This window comes from Lacerta agilis, chromosome 13 (genome assembly GCF_009819535.1).
Source record: "Lacerta agilis isolate rLacAgi1 chromosome 13, rLacAgi1.pri, whole genome shotgun sequence".
In the NCBI taxonomy this organism is placed as follows: Eukaryota; Metazoa; Chordata; class Lepidosauria; order Squamata; family Lacertidae; genus Lacerta; species Lacerta agilis.
Genome location: NC_046324.1, coordinates 26,729,058 through 26,741,108, shown reverse-complemented (window position 1 = coordinate 26,741,108; position 12,051 = coordinate 26,729,058).

Here is a 12,051-nt window from a genome sequence, read left to right as displayed (position 1 = left end):
GCTTTGTCTTAACTGTCTTCAGTCTCCCAACATTCAGCTCCGTTGATGCCCACTAGTCTTTCTTGCCCCTCCTGTTTCCCCAGTAACTATTTATTGAGGAACTCTCCCATGCTGATCCTGATGCCAAGACCCATGATTTGGGGAGAGGCAGAGGTGGGGGACCACTTGACTGAGCATCCTATGTCTATGTTTGTTAAACAAACAACAGACAATAAATTAAAATGGTGACTATAATATTCGCTGAATGTGTTTCCTGCCTTCTGCCTGTTGCTGAATTGTCTGGTCTAATATTTTGGAGGGTTTTTTTGTATATAAGTTGTTTCAGCTAAAGAATAAACGGATTAATTCCTTCTCTATGGCTGTACAAAAGCTGTAACAATCAATAGAAAGTTCTCTGGGCCTTGACTTGCAAATGCCAACCCCTGTGCTGAGCTGAGTTTCCTGGTCAGCTTGTTTGGACGTGTTTATTTTGAATTCTTAATGCTTTAATTCTGTGCCAGTTTTTTCTTTTCTTTAATACACTATTGACTAGATGGTTTCTGAAGGTTCTTCTGCCTTTGCCCTGGGTGCACTTTTAGGCCGAGCCCTCTACCTTTCAGAAGGTGACCTGGGAAGCCTAATCCTGCATCACATAAGCTTTAAGATGCCAGTGTGCAGCTATGCCCTGCTTCCAAACAGCCTGTGCTGCCCAGTGCAAAGGAGGGCTCAGGGCCTGCTTGCTTATGAGTTCCGCATTGGTTGGGAACAAGATACTGTACAGAACTAGGTGAGCCTGTGGTATGACCCAGCTGCTGCAGGTAGGCTCTTCTGATGTTCTTCAGACTAGAACTCAACCCCTCCATCAAGAATAATTAGAGAGCTGAAGCTTCCTAGCTTAAACCACAGCTGCAATCTGCGGTGCACATGGGCCTGCTTGCCTGCCTTGGAAGGTTCCCCAGAAATGTCAGGACAGAATGCAGCTGCTGGGCTGGGACTGGCTCTACATAGGACCCCTGGCCACCAGGCTGCTGCCCATCCATTTCTGGGCACAATTCAAAGTGCTGCCCGTCACCATTAAAGGCCTGATGTCATCTCAGTGCCAGGCAAAGGACTTCTGCATTTCCTTACAGCTTTAAGCTGTAAACTGGCTATGGGTTTTTGTTTTGTTTTGCTTTCTTTTTTATTACTGCTGGTTTTATATTTATTGCTACGTGTGTCTGTTTTCAATTATGCTGTTGGAAGCCACCCTGGGGTATTTTCTGTAATAGCAGCTTTACAATATCAGGCAGGCACAGCTGTGGATCTTTCCTCCTCCTCACAGATAAGCCCACCTGGACTTTATGATTGTCACCTGAGCCCTTCAGCAGAAGCCCTCTGAAGTCCAGTGGGTGGCAACTGTGGAGAGAGAGAGAGAGGACCCAGTGCAGCGCCCACCTCAGCATCTGCAACCAAGACTCTCGTCTGGTGTTGATGTCCTTTGGGTGCCAGGCAAAGATGCTCTTATTGCTCACCCAACATATTTTGGAGCTGGTTTTAACTGAAGTCCTCTTCAGGCACCATTTAGTCCCTTCCTTCTGATGCAGTGCTCTGGTCCATGGGGTCACGAAGAGTCGGACACGACTGAACGACTGAACAACAACAACAACAATGCAGGAATCCTCCTGCACTGTGGGAGCATTTGCGGGGAGCCTCCATGAGCACAGGAAGCTATCTGCTTCAGGAATAGCAGTCAAATGATGGAGAAGCTAGAACTAGCTGGACAATGATTTGGCAGTGCTGTTCCATTATGTGTGTGCTTCCTCTTCAGGGCAGTAATGCCTAAAGATGGTATGTGTTGTATTGTTGTGCTGTATTTTGAGTTTTTATTTATTCAAATATTTATAACCCACCACCTTCTAAAAGTTGTTCACATGCTGTTTTAAGCTCATAAAGATAGCAGCAATTTCAACAGAACCACTAATTTTTAAAAGAAATTCAAGCACAGCATATGAAATAATCAAACACAGGCTGGAACAGAAACATCTTCAGAGTTTCCTTAAAGGCTATCAGTGTCCAAGATATACATAACAAAATAAAAAATAAAATAAATTCCTTCCAGTAGCACCTTAGAGAGCAACTAAATTTGTTCTTGGTATGAGCTTTCGTGTGCATGCACACTTCTTCAGATACACAGAAGAAGTGTGCATGCACATGAAAGCTCATACCAAGAACAAACTTAGTTGCTCTCTAAGGTGCTACTGGAAGGAATTTATTTTATTTTTTGTTTTGACTATGGCAGACCAACACGGCTACCTACCTGTAACAAGATATACCGGTACATCTCTCCCTGGAGAGAGGCTTCCAGAGACGTGGGGTCTCCACTCAAAAGGCCCTGTCCCTGCTGCCCACCAATCTAACCTCTCCTGCTGGCAGGCCAGACCTTAGGACTTCAGGCGCTGATCTCAATGTTCAGGTGGGCAAACGGCCCTTCAGGTAACCTGGTCCTAAATGGTTTAAGACCCTGAAGACCAAAACCAGCACCTTGAACTGGGCAAAGGAATGAACAGGCAGTTAACCAGCACAGTATAGGTGCGATATAACCTCGGCTGCCACTTTCTATAACCATTACAGGTTCAAAACCACGTTCAAAGACAGTCCCACCCAGAGCACTCACTTTAGGAAAACAAACTGTGCAGCAAGAGGAACAAGCACTCGAGGAGATGGGGGAGGGAGGGTTTCAATGCACAGACCTGGCCCTAAACAAAAAGAATTTTCCCTGCTTCTCTTTCTTTGGGGCGCTGAGACGTTGAGTAGGCTTGTTTCCTCCAAAACACAGCTGTCAGGAGGGAGAGGATGATGAAGAGGGTCCAGGTGGGACTCTGCTCAGGAGCCCCCTCTAGGACCTCCTAGCTGCATCCGTCCAGCAGTAACCACGGCAACCCGTGATGAATGCCTGCCACTTGGTTTGCCATGGCAACAAAGGAGCATGAGAGAATGGCCCGGGGAACTAGCAAGGGAACTAGCAAGGGTCGAGGTGGTGGGTCAATGAGCATTGGCATCAGCACGGGGAGGATCAGGGGCCCAGCGGAGCAAAATAGGGGGGGAGAGAGAGGCGGGGGGGGGGGGGAGGAAGTGGGGGAGGAGGAAAGTCAGTGGCTGTTTTCATCTTTCCAGAGGGAGGGTGGCCAAGATGTGGCTCTGGATTGGTCCCAAGCAAAGGGCGGCGGAGGCAGCAGCAGCACCCATTGCAAAAGGAAGGAGGCAAAGCCCTGGCAGCCAGGACAAAAGCAGCTTGGGAGAGAGGCCAACTCCACCCCAGGCCTCCCCTTTCCTGGGCAGAGAGGTGGAATGAGGGAGCAAAGCTCTCCAAGGGCAACCAGTGGCTAGAAGAAAGAAGGGGGCTAGAGGGCTCTAAACCAAACTGCCCAGAGCTTCTGCCCTTCCCTTTGCAATCCTGCAATTTGCCTGCAGAGGTGCTCAGGCATCTCCAGTGGCAGGTCCGTTTCTAATACCGCTATCCTTACCCAACCCCACCACTGAAACAAATGCATCAATTCAACCGGGCAGAGGCAATGGATAAATGGGGGTGGGGCTGGCAGCCCATGCCTGGAGTAAGGAGGCGCCCTTGGGCTTGGACCCCTTTCTTCAATCTACAGACCACACAGCCACACCCCCGTGTTGGGGCTCCTTGCTTGTTGTGGACTAGCAGCCTGGGGAGCCTCCTGTTGGCAACAGTGGGCTCCCTCACAAGGTGGCCAGGAGGGCAAATGTCGAAGTGTGCATGCACTCCTTCCCTATCAAAAAGGCAGTTAGTCCCCTGCTGAGCCTTCTCTTGGACTCTCCTCCACTTCTGGAGGCTGAGGTTCCAGGTGGCTGCCCAGGTGGCTAGCTGGCTGGCTGCCCACCCACAGGACACCTCTGGGCCTGAGAAAAATGCAGCCAGCCAGCTTTGCTTGGCCCAAGTCTATTGTCGTGCCCTGGGATTTGGGAGGAAGGGATCCGTTTGGAAGCACATTTGATCAAGCACACAATCATCAATGGTGTCATTTGATCTCCTAGCTCAGGGCAGGGCCCAGATCTGGTTGCAGGCAGGGGCAGGCAGCTGCGAGACCAGCCTGTAGAGACTGAGTAGGAGCTCAGCATTGGCCCTTTCAGCCTTCAGAGAAGGGAAGGGCAACCCCATGCCCTGTTGCCTATAGCAGGCATGTCCTACAGGTAGATTGTGATCTACCGGTAGATCACTGGACGTCTGCGGTAGATCACTGGTAGATCATTGGGTCCCCCCAAAGAAGCTGAACAACTGTGGCCCCCCTAAAAAGAGCTCAACATTTTACCTCCTCCCTGAAAAAACTCAACAACTTTGACCCGAGCCCCCAAAAAGTGGGTAGATCACTGCCAGTTTTTAACTCTGTGAGTAGATCGCAGTCTCTTGGGAGTTGGCCACCCCTGGCCTATAGGATCCAGGCGCTGTGTTGGGGGGAGAGAGAGAGGGAGCCCCTCCAAAGTATTGGGAGACAGACCACCATGTGCCATATGACCTGCTGCACCCCCTCCACAACTGCCTGCCCTCAGGGACTCTCCCACATTTAAAGTGCATGACTTCCCCCAAAGAATCCTACAGTTTGTTAAGGGTGCTGAGAATTGTAGCTCTCTGAGGAGCAAACTACAGGATTCTTTGGGGGAAACCATGCACTTTCAATGTGTATGGGGTGGGTGTGACCCAGTGCAGTGCTGGGTGCTGTCCTGTTGCCAATGCTGAAGCAAGATCCAGCCACTGGTCCAGTTGGATGACCCAGTGCATACCATCAGATGCCCCCTCTCCTCCCTTGGAGAAAAAAACTATCCCCAGAAGAGAAGAAGAAGAGTTTGGATTTGATATCCCACTTTATCACTACCCAAAGGAGTCTCAAAGCGGCTAACATTCTCCTTTCCCTTCCTCCCCCACAACAAACACTCTGTGAGGTGAGTGGTCTGGAGGGCACCAAGGGTGGCAGAAACAAAGGCAGGTAGAGGGAGAGATTCAGCCACATAAAAAAAACAACACAGCAATTCTGTAATGCAGCTTCCTTGGGCAAATGTCAGGTTGTCAGCACCACAGCAGGGGCCACAATCTCATGATTATCGGCTTGTGATAACAGAGAGGTTGGGTTTTATTTAATTTTTTTGCTGGTGGCACCAGTGTTGTGGAATGCCTTCCCTGATGAAATTCGAGACACCCCATTACTGTTGGCATTCTGCCAGCACCTGGTTGCACACCTGCTTAGGTAAGCCTTTCCCTGAACTTGAACTTGTGGTTTTATTGTTTTTTCAAACTGTCTTTAATCGTCATGCTTTCTAAATTGCTTGTTTCATTGTAAATTAAAAATAAGGGAGTTTTGATGCCGCTGTGTACTCTGCATATTGGTTTTGTCATTGTAAACTGCTTAGAAACCATTTTGGCATCTATGCAAAGGTTCCCAGAGTTTTTTCAATGAATCCGGGGACACTTTTCAACTTCAATGGATTTTCTATGGGGACTGATTTGTAAATCCGGGGACTGTCCCCGGGAAACAGGGACGTCTGGTAACCTTAATCTATGTGGTACATAAATGAATAAATCATCACCACCACAGCCACTCCTCCCCACTTCTAGCTTTCTAATAAAGCCAAGGGAAAAATACTCTGACCTGGCTGTTCCAGGCTACTTCCTTTATTTCCGTTGATGCCCTGGTAGGAGTTGAGTTCTCAGACATTTTGGTGGAAGGTTGGAGAGAAGGAAGGAAATGTCTGCCACCCTAAAAACATGGTGACTCCCAATCCCTTCTCCCCCCCCCCAACACACACACTACCCTTATATAGCTCGGGATATTGTCAGAAAGAAAGATATGTGGCTGTGCGCTGCCTCCCACCACATGACACCAGGGGAAGCCCTCCCCAATAACCCTGGTGGGTCCCACTATTGTAGGCTGGGGTTCACAGAATGGCACTTGACCAAGGAAGGCCCCAAATTCATGGGGGGGGGAGAAACCTTTTTTGCAGACAAGTTCCCTCACTGATTGCCCAGCCTTTCCCAGAAGATGCCAAATACCCTCTCGGCTGGCAGCTGTTTCGACTTCTTTGCCCATTTGTTGAGGCTTCATCTCATAAAGGAAGCACACAAGCTGACAGGCTGAGGGTCCTCACACTCACCTCCTTCAGCTCTGAGCAGTTGGCATGGATGCTAAGATGCAAGGAACTAGCTTTACCTGGCTAGGAGGCCAACGATGCTGAGGTCAGCTGGGGCTTTCAGAATGGGCCTAGGAGAGAGGGAGAAGGAAATAAGGTTTTAAATATGAAAATTCCCAACCAAGTCGGAATAGTTGAAAGATATGGTCTATCTCAGCCTTCCCCAGCCTGAAGCTCTCAAGATGTCATGGTCCACGGACATGAAGTGCAAAGTTCTCTGCAACATGGGCAGCTGGTGCAGTAGTAAAGAGGTTTTGGGGATGATTGGTATTTGTTTATTGCATTTCTATCCCAGCTTTTCCTCCAAGGAGCTCAAGGTGGTGTGCATGTGGATCCCGGATCCACAACAACCATGGGCTGAGAGACAGTACCTGGCCCAATGAGCTTCATGGGGATTTGAACCCTGGTTTCCTGGGTCCTAGACTGACACACTAACCCAGTGTTTCTCAAACTTGGGTCCCCACCTGTTGTTGGACTACAACTTCCATCATCCCTGACCACAGGCACTCTAGCTAGGAATGATGGGAGTTGTAGTCCAACAGCAGATGGTGCCCCAAGTTTGAGAGAATTAATTGAGGAGGAGTGAACCCTATACACTACCTTGAACTCATTGGAGAACAAGATTGAATATAAAAGCAATTAAAAATATGTTCCTATAAAGCAGGTGGTGCCCTAGGGTTCTGGGGAGACAGTCTCTCTCTTTCTCCCCCCCTCCCTTTCTCTTTCTCTCTCTGCCGCCCCCCTGTGGCAGACAGTCCTTCCGAAATACACTTTTGTTCACAGAATCTGAGTTGGCAAGCATGCTCTATCCAAGACAGATACAAACATTCGTTAATGGGAGCCCAGATTGGCAGCACAGCCTGGTGTGGGGGCACAGCAGATGAAGGGTTTTGCAAATGCAGGCGAGATAGTGTGCGGGGGCCATTAGAACCCCGCTTGCGATGCCTTCCTCTCCTCAAGGGTGGCCCTTGAGGGCTGGCTGTGTGGTGACCGGGGTCTGGTCCAGCGCCTTGCTAAGATGGGTGGGGCACGTGGGCATCAGGTTGTTTTGCTTGCCAAGGGCCACGGCAGAACCCCAAAGTTCAGCTCCGTTGCAAGCTATACTGGTTGTCACATCCCCAGCCAAGGCTAAGCTTGGGGGGGGGGGCGCGCCAGAGGGGCCATCACCTGCGCCCCTCTAATGTTGAAAAGAGCCATTCAGACGGCCATACACACACCCCAAATCTCGGAAGCCCTTTAGCAATACTGTATAAAACCACTGCCCCTCCCACGCTAAATTTCGATAACTGCAGGGGCTTTCTTTTTTTGGGGGGGGGGCAAAATTCCGGGCGCGTTATTGTGCCAGGGAAGAGGGGCTTCCCTCCGCCTGTCCTGCCACTGCCAGGAGAAAATACTCTCGGCACATGGGCAGAGGCACTGTCTGTCTTGACTGCTAACAGGTCTCGGGGCTGAGTCCCTGCACAGAGCCAGCCTTTGAAGGCAGAGACACCCCCCGCCCGCCCGCCTCTCTTTCTCTCACCTCTTGCACAGACGCGACCCCTTCTCCCCGGCCCCAGCCTCTCCTGCCGTGGCCCGCCGTCGCCTTTCTTTGTAGTGCGTCCCTCCCTGTCTGTGCCGGAATCGCGGGGCGCCGTCGGGGTGGGGGGCGGGATCGAGGCGGTGCTTCCAGACCAACTGGTGACATCAAGAAAGGGAGGAGATGGGGGGGGCTGAATACGGGGAGGGGTCCACACAATGCAGAGGCGGGGGTGTGGCGGGTTGATCGGAGGCTGGGGAGGGGACGGGACCCCGAAATGTCACCCCAGCCCCCTTGGACAGAATCGCCTCCTGTCCCTATGTCAGGTAAGCACGACCCTCACCCCTGTCAGCCGAAGATGCTGCAAAAGAAGCCCTTTTCAAACAGCAACAGAAACCCCTCGCGCCCCCCGTTGTCGGTTGATGGCCAAATCAGTGGAGGAAACGGGCAAGGCGCGCGTTAATCTCTGCCAGGGGAAGTGGAAGAGGTAGAGGTGTGGGGCGTGGTGTGGGGCTGATTCTTGGCACACGGGAGCGGGATTCCCTTCGGACCAGCGCAGCAGCGGCAGCCCCAGGGCCGCATTGAGGACAGCAGCAGGAGCCCCGCCCCCGACTTTAGCTTCCTCCCTGTTCCCAGGTTGAGTCGAGTTCAAATCCTCCCCCTCCCCCGCCCATAGCATTCCCTGCTGCCTATTAGGGTGATTGCAACCCGCTTGCTGGCAGAGACCGCTCCTTTCCATTTCCTTATGCAACTCGATCAATGCCCTCCAGGGGGCGCTCCTGCAGGGAGGATTTTCCAAGATGCGGAATTAAGCGAAGGGCGAGGGAGCAGCGCCCTCTCGTGGGCAATGGCGGGCTGCGCATGGAACCCTTTAAGGCGGTTGGTACCTGAAGGGGCGCCTTTGTTCATCCAGGGAAGCCCCTACAATAGGGGTCAGCAAACTTTTCCAGCAGGGGGCCGGTCCACTGTCCCTCAGACCTTGTAGGTGGCCGGACTATATGTTGCCATGATTATGACCCGCATTTTTGGCAAAAAACCCTTATTGGGACCAACCCCAACGTTGCCCAAATATGATTTTTTTTGGGGGGGGGGTGTTCCCTCATACACCCACGCTGCTTCCTTTGCGTTTCACGCGTTGACAGTTATTATTTCTCTTGTAAGGTGGGGTGGGGGTGGGGGGCTGAGGTAAGCGCGCCATTCCTGTCAGCCATGGAGAACGTGTGCGCATGCGTGGGTGAAGGGAAAAGCCGTTGGCCACGCTAAGTCAGCCGCTCAAGCAAAAACGTCCTTTTACCCGCGTGAGGTAAGACGAGGCGGCGGAGGCTATCTACCTTTCCATGGCTCGCACCGTGTAGCTAACAAGTGGCCTCGGCGCAGAACTGCTTTGGAGTGCAGGCGCTCCCCGCTTCATCTGGCAGGGAGCACCACTGCCACAGACACTGGTGGGTGTCGCTCCCGTGGCGCCTGTGAGCCCCTGCCGCCGCAACTGCCCTTCCTGAGGTCAGTTGCTGGCAGCTCCATGGTGGAAATCCGAACTGTGGCTCCTTTTCCTTCTTCCCCACCCCCCGACCTGGAAGAAAAGATTGTGTGCGCACAATGGATGGAGAAGGGGCTTGTCTCAAGCAGCCGCTTGCCTCACTTTTGACCCCCAAGCCTGGGTGAGTCGCAAAAACCATCACACAGCCCACTATGTCGGCTGCCTGGATGTCCAGACCGTCTGAGGGCTGGATCATGTAGAAGGCAATTGGGCCTGATCCGGCCTTCAGGCCTTAGTTTGCTGACCCATGCCCTACAAGGACAGGTGTCTGTTCCAGTGAAATTCCTCGGCGAAATGCCAGCAGCGGAAGAAAGGGAAAGGACATTGACATTGACTGTGTTTGGCTTCCAGCTCAAACCCACTAAGAAGTACACCAAGAAAACCAGCGAAATAAAACGAAGGTTAAAGAGCAAAACGTGTCCTGAGCTGTATTGGTTCATGCAGGGAAGAGAATACCTCCAAACCACAAGAGAGCAACCCCTTCACTAGGAGAAAGGGCAGGAGGGAGGGAGGCAAAGCTGTCAACTTTCCCTTTTTTGCGGGAAATTCCCTTATTCCAGCGCCGTTTACCACTGCAAAAAAGGGAAGGTTGACAGCTATGACCGTTTCCCAATGAAGAAAAAAGGAAGGTTGACAGCTATGGAGGGAGGAAGCTTCCAAGTTCTCCAGGCCACCTCTACAGGCTGGTTGTGAGAGAAAGTTACAGAGACACAGAAAGTGTCCTTCCCGGAGCCAGACTATTGTTCCATCTAGCTCAGCACTGTCTACACGGACTGGCAGAAGCTCTCTAGGGTTTCAGGCAGGGTTATCTCCCATCGTTACCTGAAAGTGCCACCAGAGATTTAGCCTAGGACCTTCTGTATGCAAAGTGGATGATGATGATGATAAACTGTTTCCTTAAATATTGTGCTTATCTTTCTTGTTCTTGATGTATAAAGCCCTATAAATGAAGTGAGAGTACCTGAAGGAAGGCCTTCTCCTGTATGTACCACCAGCCCAATGCAAGGATCCTTGGATGAGCTTGTCTTGGGTATGTGCTGAGATCTTTCCTGCAACAACCCAAACAAGGGACTTTTCTGTTGTGGCACCCAGCTTCTGGAACAGCCTCTCCTTTGAAATAAGGCACCAACGTTGATGGGCTTTTCCTGCTTGCCCAGCAGGCATTTTTGGGTGGCATCTGGCTGGCCTGTGATGTATTTTAATACTGTATATTTTTTAATGTACCAGTTTTAATATAAATGCATTGTTTTGAACCACCATGGTATTATTAATGAAGGGTGGCATAAAAATATTTTTCAGGAATAAGGAGTATGTAGAATTAATTCTTTGAGTGAGCATCTTTTTTCTGGCTTCAGCTAATATTGTCTCCTTTGTTTTATTGTGCATTAATCTTTGTTTTATTGTGCATGAATCTTACAAGTCTCCTTTGTTTTATTGTGCATTAATCTTACAAGTCCTCTCTTATCTTTGCTTCTCCATGAGAGAAAGATGGCGTACTACTCTTTATTGTGGAAGCTGCAGTTGTGTCAGGGCTCCAGGACAAAGTGTGGCACCAGGTTCCAAGCCTGCTCAGGACTTAACTTCAGTGCATGGGAGCCTTGCCCATTTCTTCCAGTTCCAGGAGCTTGCCAAGTCAACTTCCAAGGGAGATTTCTGTGCCTGAACCCCCTACTGCTTTAGCAAAGTCTGAAAATGAAGATTTTGGTGGCCATCTTTTTCAAGGTCTTCTTGTTTGAGATACTCTCTATTTATATTTTTACAGCGCATCGTGTACTTTGTTCTGCAGCTCAGCTGCACTATCTCCTATGTTTGCAGTTTGCTTAAGAGTTGCCTGGACTTCATTTAACTGCTTTCTGAGGAGTCAAGCTTAGAAGCTTATCATGTGTTTTAAGTTCAAGAGAAGTCATGGGTTAGCTTTGTTTGCTTGTTTCCTGGGCTGTTCTTTCCTCCTCTCCTCTCCAACTGATGCTATGTCCCATTCCGTCCCGCTAAGTATTTAGTTTCTCCTTTTTTCAGGTGTTCCTTTCTGTCTGGGGAGCCCTTTGGGTAGGAAGGGATATCCTATGTGGGCTCTCCAGATGTTCTTGGACAACAATTCCCATCTCCCCTGACCATTGGCTATTCTGCATTTGGGTGCCTGTTCATTCTCACTGGTAAATACCCCCCATGAAGCTTCTGAGATTATTTCTGCTTGTTTGTGACTTTTCCTTCCCACCTCCCTTCCAGTCTAGAACACACAGAAGCCAACGACAAAGATTCAATAAAACCACCATGCAGCAATAAGACACAGTAAGAACCACAAGAGGACTCTAATGCAGAATAGCAACTTTTAGTCACCAAGACCAATCCCAGATAAATTGGTTCATTTATAATGGAACCAAAACTGAACTTTCCAAGCCCAGATCATAGACTCATAGAATTGTAGGGTTGGAGGGATCCCCAAGGGTCATCTAGTCCAACCCCTTGCAATGCAGGAATCACAGCTAAAGAATCCCTGACAGGCCATCCAACCTCTGTAATCCAGTTGAAACATTTCTGTTTAAACCATCCTGCTTTTGAAAGCATTGCCGTATGGGCATGAGCCTTAGCAAGCAGCATAGGTGGGTTGTTGTTTTTTTTGAGAGACTCTTTATAAATATCTGCACATGAAAAAAAGTTGCAATCTTGCCTCCAGTTTGTCCAAGAGACAAACACGGCTTCACTGGATCTAAGCTATTGTTTTTGCTTCTGTACCATAAACACACATGGACCTACAGACCCTGTAAAACTGTCCATGCTGCAGATGCAACCTCAGGCTCTGGGTACCTGATGCAGTGCAGAAGATATTTGCACCACA